This window comes from Engystomops pustulosus, chromosome 3 (genome assembly GCF_040894005.1).
Source record: "Engystomops pustulosus chromosome 3, aEngPut4.maternal, whole genome shotgun sequence".
NCBI classification, from domain to species: Eukaryota; Metazoa; Chordata; class Amphibia; order Anura; family Leptodactylidae; genus Engystomops; species Engystomops pustulosus.
The window spans coordinates 199,737-218,413 of record NC_092413.1 but is presented as its reverse complement, the minus strand read 5'-3'; positions in this window follow the sequence as shown (position 1 = coordinate 218,413).

Sequence of the window (18,677 nt, the reverse complement as noted above, 5' to 3'; positions counted from 1 at the left end):
GCAGTCCTTAGAGTCTGTAGTGTGTGTCCCTGGTAGATGGATGGGGCAGCCCTTAGTGTCTGTAGTATGTGTCCCTGGTAGATGGATGGGGCAGTCCTTAGAGTCTGTAGTGTGTGTCCCTGGTAGATGGATGGGGCAGTCCTTAGAGTCTGTAGTGTGTGTCCCTGGTAGATAGATGGGGCAGCCCTTAGAGTCTGTAGTGTGTGTCCCTGGTAGATAGATGGAGCAGTCCTTAGTGTCTGTAGTGTGTGTCCCTGGTAGATGGATGGGGCAGCCCTTAGAGTCTGTAGTGTGTGTCCCTGATAGATGGATGGGGCAGCCCTTAGAGTCTGTAGTGTGTGTCCCTGGTAGATAGATGGGGCAGCCCTTAGAGTCTGTAGTATGTGTCCCTGGTAGATAGATGGGGCAGCCCTTAGTGTCTGTAGTGTGTGTCCCTGGTAGATAGATGGGGCAGCCCTTAGTGTCTGTAGTGTGTGTCCCTGGTAGATAGAAGGGGCAGCCCTTAGAGTCTGTAGTATGTGTCCCTGGTAGATAGATGGGGCAGTCCTTAGTGTCTGTAGTGTGTGTCCCTGGTAGATAGATGGAGCAGCCCTTAGAGTCTGTAGTGTGTGTCCCTGGTAGATGGATGGGGCAGCCCTTAGAGTCTGTAGTGTGTGTCCCTGGTAGATAGATGGGGCAGCCCTTAGAGTCTGTAGTATGTGTCCCTGGTAGATAGATGGGGCAGCCCTTAGTGTCTGTAGTGTGTGTCCCTGGTAGATAGAAGGGGCAGCCCTTAGAGTCTGTAGTATGTGTCCCTGGTAGATAGATGGGGCAGTCCTTAGTGTCTGTAGTGTGTGTCCCTGGTAGATAGATGGAGCAGCCCTTATAGTCTGTAGTGTGTGTCCCTGGTAGATAGATGAGGCAGTCCTTAGTGTCTGTAGTGTGTGTCCCTGGTAGATAGATGGAGCAGCCCTTAGAGTCTGTAGTGTGTGTCCCTGGTAGATAGATGGGGCAGCCCTTAGTGTCTGTAGTGTGTGTCCCTGGTAGATAGATGGGGCAGCCCTTAGAGTCTGTAGTGTGTGTCCCTGGTAGATGGGTGGGGCAGCCCTTAGAGTCTGTAAAGTGTGTCCCTGGTAGATAGATGGGGCAGCCCTTAGTGTCTGTAGTGTGTGTCCCTGGTAGATAGATGGGGCAGCCTTTAAAGTCTGTAGTGTGTGTCCCTGGTAGATTGATGGGGCAGCCCTTAGTGTCTGTAGTGTGTGTCCCAGGTAGATATATAGGGGCAGCGCATAGAGTCTGTAGTGTGTGTCCCTGGTAGATAGATGGGGCAGCCCTTAGTGTCTGTAGTATGTGTCCCTGGTAGATGGATGGGACAGCCCTTAGTGTCTGTAGTATGTGTCCCTGCTACATGGATGGGGCAGTCCTTAGAGTCTGTAGTGTGTGTCCCTGGTAGATGGATGGGGCAGCCCTTAGAGTCTGTAGTGTGTGTCCCTGGTAGATGGATGGGGCAGCCCTTAGTGTCTGTAGTATGTGTCCCTGGTAGATGGATGGGGCAGTCCTTAGTGTCTGTAGTGTGTGTCCCTGGTAGATGGATGGGGCAGCCCTTAGTGTCTGTAGTGTGTGTCCCTGGTAGATAGATGGGGCAGCCCTTAGAGTCTGTAATGTGTGTCCCTAGTAGATGGATGGGGAAGCCCTTAGAGTCTGTAGTGTGTGTCCCTGGAAGATAGATGGGGCAGCCCTTAGTGTCTGTAGTGTGTGTCCCTGGTAGATGGATGGGGAAGCCCTTAGAGTCTGTAGTGTGTGTCCCTGGTAGATGGATGGGGCAGCCCTTATAGTGTGTAGTGTGTGTCCCTGGTAGATAGATGGGGCAGCCCTTAGAGTCTGTAGTGTGTGTCCCTGGTAGATGGATGGGGCAGCCCTTAGTGTCTGTAGTGTGTGTCCCTGGTAGATGGATGGGGCAGCCCTTAGTGTCTGTAGTGTGTGTCCCTGGTAGATAGATGGGGCAGCCTTTAAAGTCTGTAGTGTGTGTCCCTGGTAGATTGATGGGGCAGCCCTTAGTGTCTGTAGTGTGTGTCCCAGGTAGATATATAGGGGCAGCGCATAGAGTCTGTAGTGTGTGTCCCTGGTAGATAGATGGGGCAGCCCTTAGTGTCTGTAGTATGTGTCCCTGGTAGATGGATGGGACAGCCCTTAGTGTCTGTAGTATGTGTCCCTGCTACATGGATGGGGCAGTCCTTAGAGTCTGTAGTGTGTGTCCCTGGTAGATGGATGGGGCAGCCCTTAGAGTCTGTAGTGTGTGTCCCTGGTAGATGGATGGGGCAGTCCTTAGTGTCTGTAGTGTGTGTCCCTGGTAGATGGATGGGGCAGCCCTTAGTGTCTGTAGTATGTGTCCCTGGTAGATGGATGGGGCAGTCCTTAGTGTCTGTAGTGTGTGTCCCTGGTAGATGGATGGGGCAGCCCTTAGTGTCTGTAGTGTGTGTCCCTGGTAGATAGATGGGGCAGCCCTTAGAGTCTGTAATGTGTGTCCCTAGTAGATGGATGGGGAAGCCCTTAGAGTCTGTAGTGTGTGTCCCTGGAAGATAGATGGGGCAGCCCTTAGTGTCTGTAGTGTGTGTCCCTGGTAGATGGATGGGGAAGCCCTTAGAGTCTGTAGTGTGTGTCCCTGGTAGATGGATGGGGCAGCCCTTATAGTGTGTAGTGTGTGTCCCTGGTAGATAGATGGGGCAGCCCTTAGAGTCTGTAGTGTGTGTCCCTGGTAGATGGATGGGGCAGCCCTTAGTGTCTGTAGTGTGTGTCCCTGGTAGATGGATGGGGCAGCCCTTAGTGTCTGTAGTGTGTGTCCCTGGTAGATAGATGGGGCAGCCCTTAGAGTCTGTAGTGTGTGTCCCTCGTAGATAGATGAGGCAGCCCTTAGTGTCTGTAGTATGTGTCCCTGGCAGATAGATGGGGCAGTCCTTAGAGTCTGTAGTGTGTGTCCCTGGTAGATAGATGGGGCAGCCCTTAGAGTCTGTAGTATGTGTCCCTGGTAGATAGATGGGGCAGCCCTTAGAGTCTGTAGTGTGTGTCTCTGGTACATAGATGGGGCAGTCCTTAGAGTCTGTAGTGTGTGTCCCTTGTAGATAGATGGGGCAGCCCTTAGAGTCTGTAGTGTGTGTCCCTGGTAGATGGATGGAGCAGCCCTTAGTGTCTGTAGTGTGTGTCCCTGGTAGATGGATGGGGCAGCCCTTAGAATCTGTAGTGTGTGTCCCTGGTATATAGATGGGGCAGCCCTTAGAGTCTGTAGTGTGTGTCCCTGGTAGATGGATGGGGCAGCCCTTAGAGTCTGTAATGTGTGTCCCTGGTAGATAGATGGGGCAGCCCTTAGAGTCAGTATTGTGTGTCACTGGTAGATAGATGGGGCAGCCCTTAGAGTCTGTAGTGTGTGTCTCTGGTAGATAGATGGGGAAGTCCTTAGAGTCTGTAGTGTGTGTCCCTGGTAGATGGATGGGGCAGCCCTTAGAGTCTGTAGTGTGTGTCCCTTGTAGATAGATGGGGCAGCCCTTAGAGTCTGTAGTGTGTGTCCCTGGTAGATAGATGGGGCAGCCCGTAGAGTCTGTAGTGTGTGTCCCTAGTAGATAGATGGGGTAGCCCTTAGTGTCTGTAGTGTGTGTCCCTGGTAGATAGATGGGGCAGTCCTTAGAGTCTGTAGTGTGTGTCCCTGGTAGATAGATGGGGCAGACCTTACAGTCTGTAGTGTGTGTCCCTGGTAGATAGATGGGGCAGTCCTTAGAGTCTGTAGTGTGTGTCCCTGGTAGATGGATGGGGCAGCCCTTAGTGTCTGTAGTATGTGTCCCTGGTAGATAGATGGGGCAGCCCTTAGTGTATGTAGTATGTGTCCCTGGTAGATAGATGGGGCAGCCCTTAGTGTCTGTAGTATGTGTCCCTGGTAGATAGATGGGGCAGCCCTTAGAGTCTGTAGTGTGTGTCCCTGGTAGATAGATGGGGCAGCCCTTAGAGTCTGTAGTATGTGTCCCTGGTAGATGGATGGGGCAGCCCTTAGAGTCTGTAGTGTGTGTCCCTGGTAGATGGATGGGGCAGCCCTTAGTGTCTGTAGTGTGTGTCCCTGGTAGATAGATGGGGCAGCCCTTAGAGTCTGTAGTGTGTGTCCCTGGTAGATAGATGGGGCAGTCCTTAGAGTCTGTAGTGTGTGTCCCTGGTAGATGGATGGGGCAGCCCTTAGAGTCTGTAATGTGTGTCCCTGGTAGATAGATGGGGCAGCCCTTAGAGTCAGTATTGTGTGTCCCTGGTAGATAGATGGGGCAGCCCTTAGTGTCTGTAGTGTGTGTCCCTGGTAGATGGATGGGGCAGCCCTTAGAGTCTGTAGTGTGTGTCCCTTGTAGATAGATGGGGTAGCCCTTAGTGTCTGTAGTGTGTGTCCCTGGTAGATAGATGGGGCAGTCCTTAGAGTCTGTAGAGTGTGTCCCTGGTAGATAGATGTGGCAGTCCTTAGTGTCTGTAGTGTGTGTCCCTGGTAGATAGATGGGGCAGTCCTTAGAGTCTGTAGTGTGTGTCCCTGGTAGATAGATGGAGCAGCCCTTAGTGTCTGTAGTATGTGTCCCTGGTAGATAGATGGGGCAGCCCTTAAAGTCTGTAGTATGTGTCCCTGGTAGATGGATGGGGCAGCCCTTAGAGTCTGTAGTGTTTGTTCCTGGTAGATGGATGGGGCAGCCCTTAGTGTCTGTAGTGTGTGTCCCTGGTAGATAGATGGAGCAGCCCTTATAGTCTGTAGTGTGTGTCCCTGGTAGATAGATGGGGCAGCCCTTAGAGTCTGTAGTGTGTGTCCCTGGTAGATAGATGGGGCAGCCCTTAGACTCTGTAGTGTGTGTCCCTGGTAGATGGATGGGGCAGCCCTTAGAGTCTGTAGTGTGTGTCCCTGGTAGATGGATTGGGCAGCCCTTAGTGTCTGTAGTGTGTGTCCCTGGTAGATATATAGGGGCAGCGCATAGAGTCTGTAGTGTGTGTCCCTGGTAGATAGATGGGGCAGCCGTTAGTGTCTGTAGTATGTGTCCCTGGTAGATGGATGGGGCAGTCCTTAATGTCTGTAGTGTGTGTCCCTGGTAGATATATAGGGGCAGCGCATAGAGTCTGTAGTGTGTGTCCCTGGTAGATAGATGGGGCAGCCCTTAGTGTCTATAGTATGTGTCCCTGGTAGATGGATGGGACAGCCCTTAGTGTCTGTAGTATGTGTCCCTGGTAGATGGATGGGGCAGTCCTTAGTGTCTGTAGTATGTGTCCCTGGTAGATGGATGGGGCAGTCCTTTAAGTCTGTAGTGTGTGTCCCTGGTAGATGGATGGGGCAGTCCTTAGTGTCTGTAGTATGTGTCCCTGGTAGATGGATGGGGCAGTCCTTAGAGTCTATAGTGTGTGTCCCTGGTAGATGGATGGGGCAGTCCTTAGAGTCTGTAGTATGTGTCCCTGGTAGATGGATGGGACAGCCCTTAGAGTCTGTAGTGTGTGTCCCTGGTAGATATATAGGGGCAGCGCATAGAGTCTGTAGTGTGTGTCCCTGGTAGATAGATGAGGCAGCCCTTAGTGTCTCTAGTATGTGTCCCTGGCAGATAGATGGGGCAGTCCTTAGAGTCTGTAGTGTGTGTCCCTGGTAGATAGATGGGGCAGCCCTTAGAGTCTGTAGTATGTGTCCCTGGTAGATAGATGGAGCAGCCCTTAGAGTCTGTAGTGTGTGTCCCTGGTAGATGGATGGGGCAGCCCTTAGAGTCTGTAGTGTGTGTCCCTGGTAGATGGATGGGGCAGCCCTTAGTGTCTGTAGTGTATGTCCCTGGTAGATATATAGGGGCAGCGCATAGAGTCTGTAGTGTGTGTCCCTGGTAGATAGATGGGGCAGCCCTTAGTGTCTGTAGTATGTGTCCCTGGTAGATGGATGGGACAGCCCTTAGTGTCTGTAGTATGTGTCCCTGGTAGATGGATGGGGCAGTACTTAGAGTCTGTAGTGTGTGTCCCTGGTAGATGGATGGGGCAGTCCTTAGAGTCTGTAGTGTGTGTCCCTGGTAGATGGATGGGGCAGCCCTTAGTGTCTGTAGTGTGTGTCCCTGGTAGATAGAAGGGGCAGCCCTTAGAGTCTGTAGTATGTGTCCCTGGTAGATAGATGGGGCAGTCCTTAGTGTCTGTAGTGTGTGTCCCTGGTAGATAGATGGAGCAGCCCTTATAGTCTGTAGTGTGTGTCCCTGGTAGATAGATGAGGCAGTCCTTAGTGTCTGTAGTGTGTGTCCCTGGTAGATGGGTGGGGCAGCCTTTAGAGTCTGTAGTGTGTGTCCCTGGTAGATAGATGGGGCAGCCCTTAGTGTCTGTAGTGTGTGTCCCTGGTAGATAGAAGGGGCAGCCCTTAGAGTCTGTAGTATGTGTCCCTGGTAGATTGATGGGGCAGCCCTTAGTGTCTGTAGTGTGTGTCCCTGGTAGATATATAGGGGCAGCGCATAGAGTCTGTAGTGTGTGTCCCTGGTAGATAGATGGGGCAGCCCTTAGAGTCTGTAGTGTGTGTCCCTGGTAGATGGATGGGGCAGCCCTTAGTGTCTGTAGTGTGTGTCCCTGGTAGATGGATGGGGCAGCCCTTAGTGTCTGTAGTGTGTGTCCCTGGTAGATAGATGGGGCAGTCCTTAGAGTCTGTAGTGTGTGTCCCTGGTAGATAGATGGGGCAGCCCTTAGAGTCTGTAGTATGTGTCCCTGGTAGATAGATGGGGCAGCCCTTAGAGTCTGTAGTGTGTGTCCCTGGTAAATGGATGGGGCAGCCCTTAGAGTCTGTAGTGTGTGTCCCTGGAAGATAGATGGGGCAGCCCTTAGAGTCTGTAGTGTGTGTCCCTGGTAGATGGATGGGGCAGCCCTTAGAGTCTGTAGTGTGTGTCCCTGGTAGATGGATGGGGCAGCCCTTAGTGTCTGTAGTGTGTGTCCCTGGTAGATATATAGGGGCAGCGCATAGGGTCTGTAGTGTGTGTCCCTGGTAGATAGATGGGGCAGCCCTTAGTGTCTGTAGTATGCGTCCCTGGTAGATGGATGGAACAGCCCTTAGTGTCTGTAGTATGTGTCCCTGGTAGATGGATGGGGCAGTCCTTAGAGTCTGTAGTGTGTGTCCCTGGTAGATGGATGGGGCAGTCCTTAGAGTCTGTAGTGTGTGTCCCTGGTAGATAGATGGGGCAGCCCTTAGAGTCTGTAATGTGTGTCCCTGGTAGATAGATGGAGCAGTCCTTAGTGTCTGTAGTGTGTGTCCCTGGTAGATGGATGGGGCAGCCCTTAGAGTCTGTAGTGTGTGTCCCTGGTAGATGGATGGGGCAGCCCTTAGAGTCTGTAGTGTGTGTCCCTGGTAGATAGATGGGGCAGTCCTTAGAGTCTGTAGTGTGTGTCCCTGGTAGATGGATGGGGCAGCCCTTAGAGTCTGTAGTGTGTGTCCCTGGTAGATGGATGGGGCAGCCCATAGTGTCTGTAGTGTGTGTCCCTGGTAGATGGATGGGACAGCCCTTAGTGTCTGTAGTATGTGTCCCTGCTACATGGATGGGGCAGTCCTTAGAGTGTGTAGTGTGTGTCCCTGGTAGATGGATGGGGCAGCCCTTAGTGTCAGTAGTATGTGTCCCTGGTAGATGGATGGGGCAGCCCTTAGAGTCTGTAGTGTGTGTCCCTGGTAGATGGATGGGGCAGTCCTTAGAGTCTGTAGTGTGTGTCCCTGGTAGATAGATGGAGCAGTCCTTAGTGTCTGTAGTGTGTGTCCCTGGTAGATGGATGGGGCAGCCCTTAGTGTCTGTAGTATGTGTCCCTGGTAGATGGATGGGGCAGCCCTTAGTGTCTGTAGTGTGTGTCCCTGGTAGATAGATGGGGCAGCCCTTAGAGTCTGTAATGTGTGTCCGTGGTAGATGGATGGGGAAGCCCTTAGAGTCTGTAGTGTGTGTCCCTGGTAGATAGATGGGGCAGCCCTTAGAGTGTGTAGTGTGTGTCCCTGGTAGATAGATGGGGCAGCCCTTAGAGTCTGTAGTGTGTGTCCCTGGTAGATGGATGGGGCAGCCCTTAGTGTCTGTAGTGTGTGTCCCTGGTAGATGGATGGGGCAGCCCTTAGTGTCTGTAGTGTGTGTCCCTGGTAGATAGATGGGGCAGCCCTTAGAGTCTGTAGTGTGTGTCCCTGGTAGATGGATGGGGCAGCCCTTAGAGTCTGTAGTGTGTGTCCCTGGTAGATGGATGGGGCAGCCCTTAGTGTCTGTAGTGTGTGTCCCTGGTAGATATATAGGGGCAGCGCATAGGGTCTGTAGTGTGTGTCCCTGGTAGATAGATGGGGCAGCCCTTAGTGTCTGTAGTATGCGTCCCTGGTAGATGGATGGAACAGCCCTTAGTGTCTGTAGTATGTGTCCCTGGTAGATGGATGGGGCAGTCCTTAGAGTCTGTAGTGTGTGTCCCTGGTAGATGGATGGGGCAGTCCTTAGAGTCTGTAGTGTGTGTCCCTGGTAGATAGATGGGGCAGCCCTTAGAGTCTGTAATGTGTGTCCCTGGTAGATAGATGGAGCAGTCCTTAGTGTCTGTAGTGTGTGTCCCTGGTAGATGGATGGGGCAGCCCTTAGAGTCTGTAGTGTGTGTCCCTGGTAGATGGATGGGGCAGCCCTTAGAGTCTGTAGTGTGTGTCCCTGGTAGATAGATGGGGCAGTCCTTAGAGTCTGTAGTGTGTGTCCCTGGTAGATGGATGGGGCAGCCCTTAGAGTCTGTAGTGTGTGTCCCTGGTAGATGGATGGGGCAGCCCATAGTGTCTGTAGTGTGTGTCCCTGGTAGATGGATGGGACAGCCCTTAGTGTCTGTAGTATGTGTCCCTGCTACATGGATGGGGCAGTCCTTAGAGTGTGTAGTGTGTGTCCCTGGTAGATGGATGGGGCAGCCCTTAGTGTCAGTAGTATGTGTCCCTGGTAGATGGATGGGGCAGCCCTTAGAGTCTGTAGTGTGTGTCCCTGGTAGATGGATGGGGCAGTCCTTAGAGTCTGTAGTGTGTGTCCCTGGTAGATAGATGGAGCAGTCCTTAGTGTCTGTAGTGTGTGTCCCTGGTAGATGGATGGGGCAGCCCTTAGTGTCTGTAGTATGTGTCCCTGGTAGATGGATGGGGCAGCCCTTAGTGTCTGTAGTGTGTGTCCCTGGTAGATAGATGGGGCAGCCCTTAGAGTCTGTAATGTGTGTCCGTGGTAGATGGATGGGGAAGCCCTTAGAGTCTGTAGTGTGTGTCCCTGGTAGATAGATGGGGCAGCCCTTAGAGTGTGTAGTGTGTGTCCCTGGTAGATAGATGGGGCAGCCCTTAGAGTCTGTAGTGTGTGTCCCTGGTAGATGGATGGGGCAGCCCTTAGTGTCTGTAGTGTGTGTCCCTGGTAGATGGATGGGGCAGCCCTTAGTGTCTGTAGTGTGTGTCCCTGGTAGATAGATGAGGCAGCCCTTAGTGTCTGTAGTATGTGTCCCTGGCAGATAGATGGGGCAGTCCTTAGAGTCTGTAGTGTGTGTCCCTGGTAGATAGATGGGGCAGCCCTTAGAGTCTGTAGTGTGTGTCCCTGGTAGATGGATGGGGCAGCCCTTAGTGTCTGTAGTGTGTGTCCCTGGTAGATAGATGAGGCAGCCCTTAGTGTCTGTAGTATGTGTCCCTGGCAGATAGATGGGGCAGTCCTTAGAGTCTGTAGTGTGTGTCCCTGGTAGATAGATGGGGCAGCCCTTAGAGTCTGTAGTGTGTGTCCCTGGTAGATGGATGGGGCAGCCCTTAGAGTCTGTAGTGTGTGTCCCTGGTAGATGGATGGGGCAGCCGTTAGTGTCTGTAGTGTGTGTCCCTGGTAAATATATAGGGGCAGCGCATAGAGTCTGTAGTGTGTGTCCCTGGTAGATAGATGGGGCAGCCCTTATAGTCTGTAGTGTGTGTCCCTGGTAGATAGATGGAGCAGTCCTTAGTGTCTGTAGTGTGTGTCCCTGGTAGATAGATGGGGCAGCCCTTAGTGTCTGTAGTGTGTGTCCCTGGTAGATAGATGGGGCAGCCCTTAGAGTCTGTAGTGTGTGTCCCTGGTAGATGGGTGGGGCAGCCCTTAGAGTCTGTAAAGTGTGTCCCTGGTAGATAGATGGGGCAGCCCTTAGTGTCTGTAGTGTGTGTCCCTGGTAGATAGATGGGGCAGCCCTTAGTGTCTGTAGTGTGTGTCCCTGGTAGATATATAGGGGCAGCGCATAGAGTCTGTAGTGTGTGTCCCTGGTAGATAGATGGGGCAGCCCTTAGTGTCTGTAGTATGTGTCCCTGGTAGATGGATGGGACAGCCCTTAGTGTCTGTAGTATGTGTCCCTGCTACATGGATGGGGCAGTCCTTAGAGTCTGTAGTGTGTGTCCCTGGTAGATGGATGGGGCAGCCCTTAGTGTCTGTAGTGTGTGTCCCTGGTAGATGGATGGGGAAGCCCTTAGTGTCTGTAGTATGTGTCCCTGGTAGATGGATGGGGCAGCCCTTAGTGTCTGTAGTGTGTGTCCCTGGTAGATAGATGGGGCAGCCCTTAGAGTCTGTAATGTGTGTCCCTAGTAGATGGATGGGGAAGCCCTTAGAGTCTGTAGTGTGTGTCCCTGGAAGATAGATGGGGCAGCCCTTAGTGTCTGTAGTGTGTGTCCCTGGTAGATAGATGTAGCAGCCCTTAGAGTCTGTAGTGTGTGTCCCTGGTAGATGGATGGGGCAGCCCTTAGAGTCTGTAATGTGTGTCCCTGGTAGATGGATGGGGAAGCCCTTAGAGTCTGTAGTGTGTGTCCCTGGTAGATGGATGGGGCAGCCCTTATAGTGTGTAGTGTGTGTCCCTGGTAGATAGATGGGGCAGCCCTTAGAGTCTGTAGTGTGTGTCCCTGGTAGATGGATGGGGCAGCCCTTAGTGTCTGTAGTGTGTGTCCCTGGTAGATGGATGGGGCAGCCCTTAGTGTCTGTAGTGTGTGTCCCTGGTAGATAGATGGGGCAGCCCTTAGAGTCTGTAGTGTGTGTCCCTGGTAGATAGATGGGGCAGCCCTTAGAGTCTGTAGTGTGTGTCCCTGGTAGATAGATAGGGAAGCCCTTAGTGTCTGTAGTGTGTGTCCCTGGTAGATAGATGGGGCAGTCCTTAGAGTCTGTAGTGTGTGTCCCTCGTAAATGGATGGGGCAGCCCTTAGTGTCTGTAGTGTGTGTCCCTGGTAGATAGATGGGGAAGCCCTTAGTGTCTGTAGTGTGTGTCCCTGGTAGATGGATGGGGCAACCCTTAGTGTCTGTACTGTGTGTCCCTGGTAGATGGATGGGGCAGCCCTTATTGTCTGTAGTATGTGTCCCTGGTAGATGGATGGGGCAGCGATTAGTGTCTGTAATGTGTGTCCCTGGTAAATGGATGGGGCAGCCCTTAGAGTCTGTAGTGTGTGTCCCTGGTAGATGGATGGGGCAGCCCTTAGTGTCTGTAGTGTGTGTCCCTGGTAAATGGACGGGGCAGCCCTTAGAGTCTGTAATATGTGTCCCTGGTAGATGGATGGGGCAGCCCTTAGAGTCTGTAGTGTGTGTCCCTGGTAGATAGATGGAGCAACCCTTAGAGTCTGTAGTGTGTGTCCCTGGTAGATAGATGGGGCAGCCCTTAGTGTCTGTAGTGTGTGTCCCTGGTAGATGGATGGGGCAGCCCTTAGTGTCTGTAGTGTGTGTCCCTGGTAGATGGATGGGGCAGCCCTTAGTGTCTGTAGTGTGTGCCCATGGTAGATGGATGGGGCAGCCCTTAGAGTCTGTAGTGTGTGTCCCTGGTAGATAGATGGGGCAGCCCTTAGTGTCTGTAGTGTGTGTCCCTGGTAGATGGATGGGGCAGCCCTTAGAGTCTGTAGTGTGTGTCCCTGGTAGATGGATGGGGCAGCCCTTAGAGTCTGTAGTGTGTGTCCCTGGTAGATAGATGGGGCAGCCCTTAGTGTCTGTAGTCTGTGTCCCTGGTAGATAGATGGGGCAGCCCTTAGAGTCTGTAGTGTGTGTCCCTGGTGGATAGATGGGGCAGCGCTTACAGTCTGTAGTATTTGTCCCTGGTAGATAGATGGGGCAGCCCTTAGAGTCTGTAGTGTGTGTCCCTGGTGGATAGATGGGGCAGTCCTTAGAACCTGTAGTGTGTGTCCCTGGTAGATAGATGGGACAGCCCTTAGAGTCTGTAGTGTGTATTCCTGGTAGATGGATGGGGCAGCCCTTAGAGTCTGTAGTGTGTGTCCCTTGTAGATGGATGGGGCAGCCCTTAGAGTCTGTAGTGTGTGTCCCTGGTAGATAGATGGGGCAGCCCTTAGTGTCTGTACTGTGTGTCCCTGGTAGATGGATGGGGCAGCCCTTATTGTCTGTAGTATGTGTCCCTGGTAGATGGATGGGGCAGCGATTAGTGTCTGTAATGTGTGTCCCTGGTAAATGGATGGGGCAGCCCTTAGAGTCTGTAGTATGTGTCCCTGGTAGATAGATGGGGCAGTCCTTAGTGTCTGTAGTGTGTGTCCCTGGTAGATAGATGGAGCAGCCCTTATAGTCTGTAGTGTGTGTCCCTGGTAGATAGATGAGGCAGTCCTTAGTGTCTGTAGTGTGTGTCCCTGGTAGATGGGTGGGGCAGCCCTTAGAGTCTGTAGTGTGTGTCCCTGGTAGATAGATGGGGCAGCCCTTAGTGTCTGTAGTGTGTGTCCCTGGTAGATAGATGGGGCAGCCCTTAGAGTCTGTAGTATGTGTCCCTGGAAGATAGATGGGACAGCCCTTAGAGTCTGTAGTGTGTGTCCCTGGTAGATGGATGGGGCAGCCCTTAGAGTCTGTAGTGTGTGTCCCTGGTAGATGGATGGGGCAGCCCTTAGAGTCTGTAGTGTGTGTCCCTGGTAGATAGATGGGGCAGCCCTTAGAGTCTGTAGTATGTGTCCCTTGTAGATAGATGGGGCAGTCCTTAGTGTCTGTAGTGTGTGTCCCTGGTAGATAGATGAGGCAGTCCTTAGTGTCTGTAGTATGTGTCCCTGGCAGATAGATGGGGCAGCCCTTAGAGTCTGTAGTATGTGTCCCTGGTAGATAGATGGGGCAGCCCTTAGAGTCTGTAGTGTGTGTCCCTGGTAGATGGATGGGGCAGCCCTTAGAGCCTGTAGTATGTGTCCCTTGTAGATAGATGGGGCAGTCCTTAGTGTCTGTAGTGTGTGTCCCTGGTAGATAGATGAGGCAGTCCTTAGTGTCTGTAGTGTGTGTCCCTGGTAGATAGATGGGGCAGCCCTTAGAGTCTGTAGTATGTGTCCCTTGTAGATAGATGGGGCAGTCCTTAGTGTCTGTAGTGTGTGTCCCTGGTAGATAGATGAGGCAGTCCTTAGTGTCTGTAGTATGTGTCCCTGGCAGATAGATGGGGCAGCCCTTAGAGTCTGTAGTATGTGTCCCTGGTAGATAGATGGGGCAGCCCTTAGAGTCTGTAGTGTGTGTCCCTGGCAGATAGATGGGGCAGCCCTTAGTGTCTGTAGTGTGTGTCCCTGGTAGATAGATGGGGCAGCCCTTAGTGTCTGTAGTGTGTGTCCCTGGTAGATAGATGGGGCAGCCCTTAGAGTCTGTAGTGTGTGTCCCTGGTAGATGGATGGGGCAGCCGTTAGTGTCTGTAGTGTGTGTCCCTGGTAGATATATAGGGGCAGCGCATAGAGTCTGTAGTGTGTGTCCCTGGTAGATAGATGGGGCAGCCCTTAGTGTCTGTAGTATGTGTCCCTGGTAGATGGATGGGACAGCCCTTAGTGTCTGTAGTATGTGTCCCTGGTAGATGGATGGGGCAGTCCTTAGAGTCTGTAGTGTGTGTCCCTGGTAGATAGATGGGGCAGCCCTTAGAGTCTGTAGTGTGTGTCCCTGGTAGATAGATGGAGCAGTCCTTAGTGTCTGTAGTGTGTGTCCCTGGTAGATGGATGGGGCAGCCCTTAGAGTCTGTAGTGTGTGCCCCTGGTAGATGGATGGGGCAGCCCTTAGAGTCTGTAGTATGTGTCCCTGGTAGATAGATGGGGCAGTCCTTAGTGTCTGTAGTGTGTGTCCCTGGTAGATAGAAGGGGCAGCCCTTATAGTCTGTAGTGTGTGTCCCTGGTAGATAGATGAGGCAGTCCTTAGTGTCTGTAGTGTGTGTCCCTGGTAGATAGATGGAGCAGCCCTTAGAGTCTGTAGTGTGTGTCCCTGGTAGATAGATGGGGCAGCCCTTAGTGTCTGTAGTGTGTGTCCCTGGTAGATAGATGGGGCAGCCCTTAGAGTCTGTAGTGTGTGTCCCTGGTAGATGGATGGGGCAGCCCTTAGAGTCTGTAAAGTGTGTCCCTGGTAGATAGATGGGGCAGCCCTTAGTGTCTGTAGTGTGTGTCCCTGGTAGATAGATGGGGCAGCCTTTAGAGTTTTTTAGTGTGTGTCCCTGGTAGATGGATGGGGCAGCCCTTAGTGTCTGTAGTGTGTGTCCCTGGTAGATATATAGGGGCAGCGCATAGAGTCTGTAGTGTGTGTCCCTGGTAGATAGATGGGGCAGCCCTTAGTGTCTGTAGTATGTGTCCCTGGTAGATGGATGGGACAGCCCTTAGTGTCTGTAGTATGTGTCCCTGCTACATGGATGGGGCAGTCCTTAGTGTCTGTAGTGTGTGTCCCTGGTAGATGGATGGGGCAGCCCTTAGTGTCTGTAGTGTGTGTCCCTGGTAGATGGATGGGGCAGCCCTTAGTGTCTGTAGTATGTGTCCCTGGTAGATGGATGGGGCAGCCCTTAGTGTCTGTAGTGTGTGTCCCTGGTAGATAGATGGGGCAGCCCTTAGAGTCTGTAATGTGTGTCCCTAGTAGATAAATGGGGAAGCCCTTAGAGTCTGTAGTGTGTGTCCCTGGTAGATGGATGGGGCAGCCCTTAGAGTCTGTACTGTGTGTCCCTTGTAGATGGATGGGGCAGCCCTTAGAGTCTGTAGTGTGTGTCCCTGGTAGATAGATGGGGCAGCCCTTAGAGTCTGTAGTATGTGTCCCTGGTAGATGGATGGGGCAGCCCTTAGTGTCTGTAGTGTGTGTCCCTGGTAGATAGATGTAGCAGCCCTTAGAGTCTGTAGTGTGTGTCCCTGGTAGATGGATGGGGCAGCCCTTAGAGTCTGTAGTGTGTGTCCCTGGTAGATGGATGGGGCAGCCCTTATAGTGTGTAGTGTGTGTCCCTGGTAGATAGATGGGGCAGCCCTTAGAGTCTGTAGTGTGTGTCCCTGGTAGATGGATGGGGCAGCCCTTAGTGTCTGTAGTGTGTGTCCCTGGTAGATGGATGGGGCAGCCCTTAGTGTCTGTAGTGTATGTCCCTGGTAGATGGATGGGGCAGCCCTTAGTGTCTGTAGTGTGTGTCCCTGGTAGATAGATGGGGCAGCCCTTAGAGTCTGTAGTGTGTGTCCCTGGTAGATAGATGGGGCAGCCCTTAGAGTCTGTAGTGTGTGTCCCTGGTAGATAGATAGGGAAGCCCTTAGTGTCTGTAGTGTGTGTCCCTGGTAGATAGATGGGGCAGTCCTTAGAGTCTGTAGTGTGTGTCCCTGGTAAATGGATGGGGCAGCCCTTAGTGTCTGTAGTGTGTGTCCCTGGTAGATAGATGGGGCAGCCCTTAGTGTCTGTAGTGTGTGTCCCTGGTAGATGGATGGGGCAGCCCTTAGTGTCTGTACTGTGTGTCCCTGGTAGATGGATGGGGCAGCCCTTATTGTCTGTAGTATGTGTCCCTGGTAGATGGATGGGGCAGCCCTTAGAGTCTGTAGTGTGTGTCCCTGGTAAATAGATGGAGCAGCGATTAGTGTCTGTAGTGTGTGTCCCTGGTAGAGAGATGGGGCAGCCCTTAGAGTCTGTAGTGTGTGTCCCTGGTAGAGAGATGGGGCAGCCCTTAGAGTCTGTAGTTTGTGTCCCTGGTAAATTGATGGGACAGCCCTTATTGTCTGTAGTATGTGTCCCTGGTAGATGGATGGGGCAGCGATTAGTGTCTGTAATGTGTGTCCCTGGTAAATGGATGGGGCAGCCCTTAGAGTCTGTAGTGTGTGTCCCTGGTAGATAGATGGGGCAGCCCTTAGTGTCTGTAGTGTGTGTCCCTGGTAAATGGACGGGGCAGCCCTTAGAGTCTGTAATATGTGTCCCTGGTATATGGATGGGGCAGCCCTTAGAGTCTGTAGTGTGTGTCCCTGGTAGATAGATGGAGCAGCCCTTAGAGTCTGTAGTGTGTGTCCCTGGTAGATAGATGGGGCAGCCCTTAGTGTCTGTAGTGTGTGTCCCTGGTAGATGGATGGGGCAGCCCTTAGTGTCTGTAGTGTGTGTCCCTGGTAGATGGATGGGGCAGCCCTTAGTGTCTGTAGTGTGTGCCCATGGTAGATGGATGGTGCAGCCCTTAGAGTCTGTAGTGTGTGTCCCTGGTAGATAGATGTAGCAGCCCTTAGAGTCTGTAGTGTGTGTCCCTGGTAGATGGATGGGGCAGCCCTTAGAGTCTGTAGTGTGTGTCCCTGGTAGATGGATGGGGCAGCCCTTATAGTGTGTAGTGTGTGTCCCTGGTAGATAGATGGGGCAGCCCTTAGAGTCTGTAGTGTGTGTCCCTGGTAGATGGATGGGGCAGCCCTTAGTGTCTGTAGTGTGTGTCCCTGGTAGATGGATGGGGCAGCCCTTAGTGTCTGTAGTGTATGTCCCTGGTAGATGGATGGGGCAGCCCTTAGTGTCTGTAGTGTGTGTCCCTGGTAGATAGATGGGGCAGCCCTTAGAGTCTGTAGTGTGTGTCCCTGGTAGATAGATAGGGAAGCCCTTAGTGTCTGTAGTGTGTGTCCCTGGTAGATAGATGGGGCAGTCCTTAGAGTCTGTAGTGTGTGTCCCTGGTAAATGGATGGGGCAGCCCTTAGTGTCTGTAGTGTGTGTCCCTGGTAGATAGATGGGGCAGCCCTTAGTGTCTGTAGTGTGTGTCCCTGGTAGATGGATGGGGCAGCCCTTAGTGTCTGTACTGTGTGTCCCTGGTAGATGGATGGGGCAGCCCTTATTGTCTGTAGTATGTGTCCCTGGTAGATGGATGGGGCAGCCCTTAGAGTCTGTAGTGTGTGTCCCTGGTAAATAGATGGAGCAGCGATTAGTGTCTGTAGTGTGTGTCCCTGGTAGAGAGATGGGGCAGCCCTTAGAGTCTGTAGTGTGTGTCCCTGGTAGAGAGATGGGGCAGCCCTTAGAGTCTGTAGTTTGTGTCCCTGGTAAATTGATGGGACAGCCCTTATTGTCTGTAGTATGTGTCCCTGGTAGATGGATGGGGCAGCGATTAGTGTCTGTAATGTGTGTCCCTGGTAAATGGATGGGGCAGCCCTTAGAGTCTGTAGTGTGTGTCCCTGGTAGATAGATGGGGCAGCCCTTAGTGTCTGTAGTGTGTGTCCCTGGTAAATGGACGGGGCAGCCCTTAGAGTCTGTAATATGTGTCCCTGGTATATGGATGGGGCAGCCCTTAGAGTCTGTAGTGTGTGTCCCTGGTAGATAGATGGAGCAGCCCTTAGAGTCTGTAGTGTGTGTCCCTGGTAGATAGATGGGGCAGCCCTTAGTGTCTGTAGTGTGTGTCCCTGGTAGATGGATGGGGCAGCCCTTAGTGTCTGTAGTGTGTGTCCCTGGTAGATGGATGGGGCAGCCCTTAGTGTCTGTAGTGTGTGCCCATGGTAGATGGATGGTGCAGCCCTTAGAGTCTGTAGTGTGTGTCCCTGGTAGATTGATGGGGCAGCCCTTAGTGTCTGTAGTGTGTGTCCCTGGTAGATAGATGGGGCAGCCCTTAGAGTCTGTAGTGTGTGTCCCTGGTAGATGGATGGGGCAGCCCTTAGAGTCTGTAGTGTGTGTCCCTGGTAGATAGATGGGGCAGCCCTTAGTGTCTGTAGTCTGTGTCCCTGGTAGATGGATGGGGCAGCCCTTAGAGTCTGTAGTGTGTGTCCCTGGTAGATGGATGGGGCAGCGCTTACAGTCTGTAGTATTTGTCCCTGGTAGATAGATGGGGCAGCCCTTAGAGTCTGTAGTGTGTGTCCCTGGTGGATAGATGGGGCAGTCCTTAGAACCTGTAGTGTGTGTCCCTGGTAGATAGATGGGACAGCCCTTAGAGTCTGTAGTGTGTATTCCTGGTAGATGGATGGGGCAGCCCTTAGAGTCTGTAGTGTGTGTCCCTGGTAGATAGATGGGGCAGCCCTTAGAGTCTGTAGTGTGTGTCCCTGGTAGATGGATGGGGCAGCCCTTAGAGTCTGTAGTGTGTGTCCCTGGTAGATAGATGGGGCAGCCCTTAGTGTCTGTAGTCTGTGTCCCTGGTAGATGGATGGGGCAGCCCTTAGAGTCTGTAGTGTGTGTCCCTGGTAGATGGATGGGGCAGCGCTTACAGTCTGTAGTATTTGTCCCTGGTAGATAGATGGGGCAGCCCTTAGAGTCTGTAGTGTGTGTCCCTGGTGGATAGATGGGGCAGTCCTTAGAACCTGTAGTGTGTGTCCCTGGTAGATAGATGGGACAGCCCTTAGAGTCTGTAGTGTGTATTCCTGGTAGATGGATGGGGCAGCCCTTAGAGTCTGTAGTGTGTGTCCCTTGTAGATGGATGGGGCAGCCCTTAGAGTCTGTAGTGTGTGTCCCTGGTAGATAGATGGGGCAGCCCTTAGTGTCTGTAGTGTGTGTCCCTGGTAGATGGATGGGGCAGCCCTTAGTGTCTGTAGTGTGTATTCCTGGTAGATGGATGGGGCAGCCCTTAGAGTCTGTAGTGTGTGTCCCTGG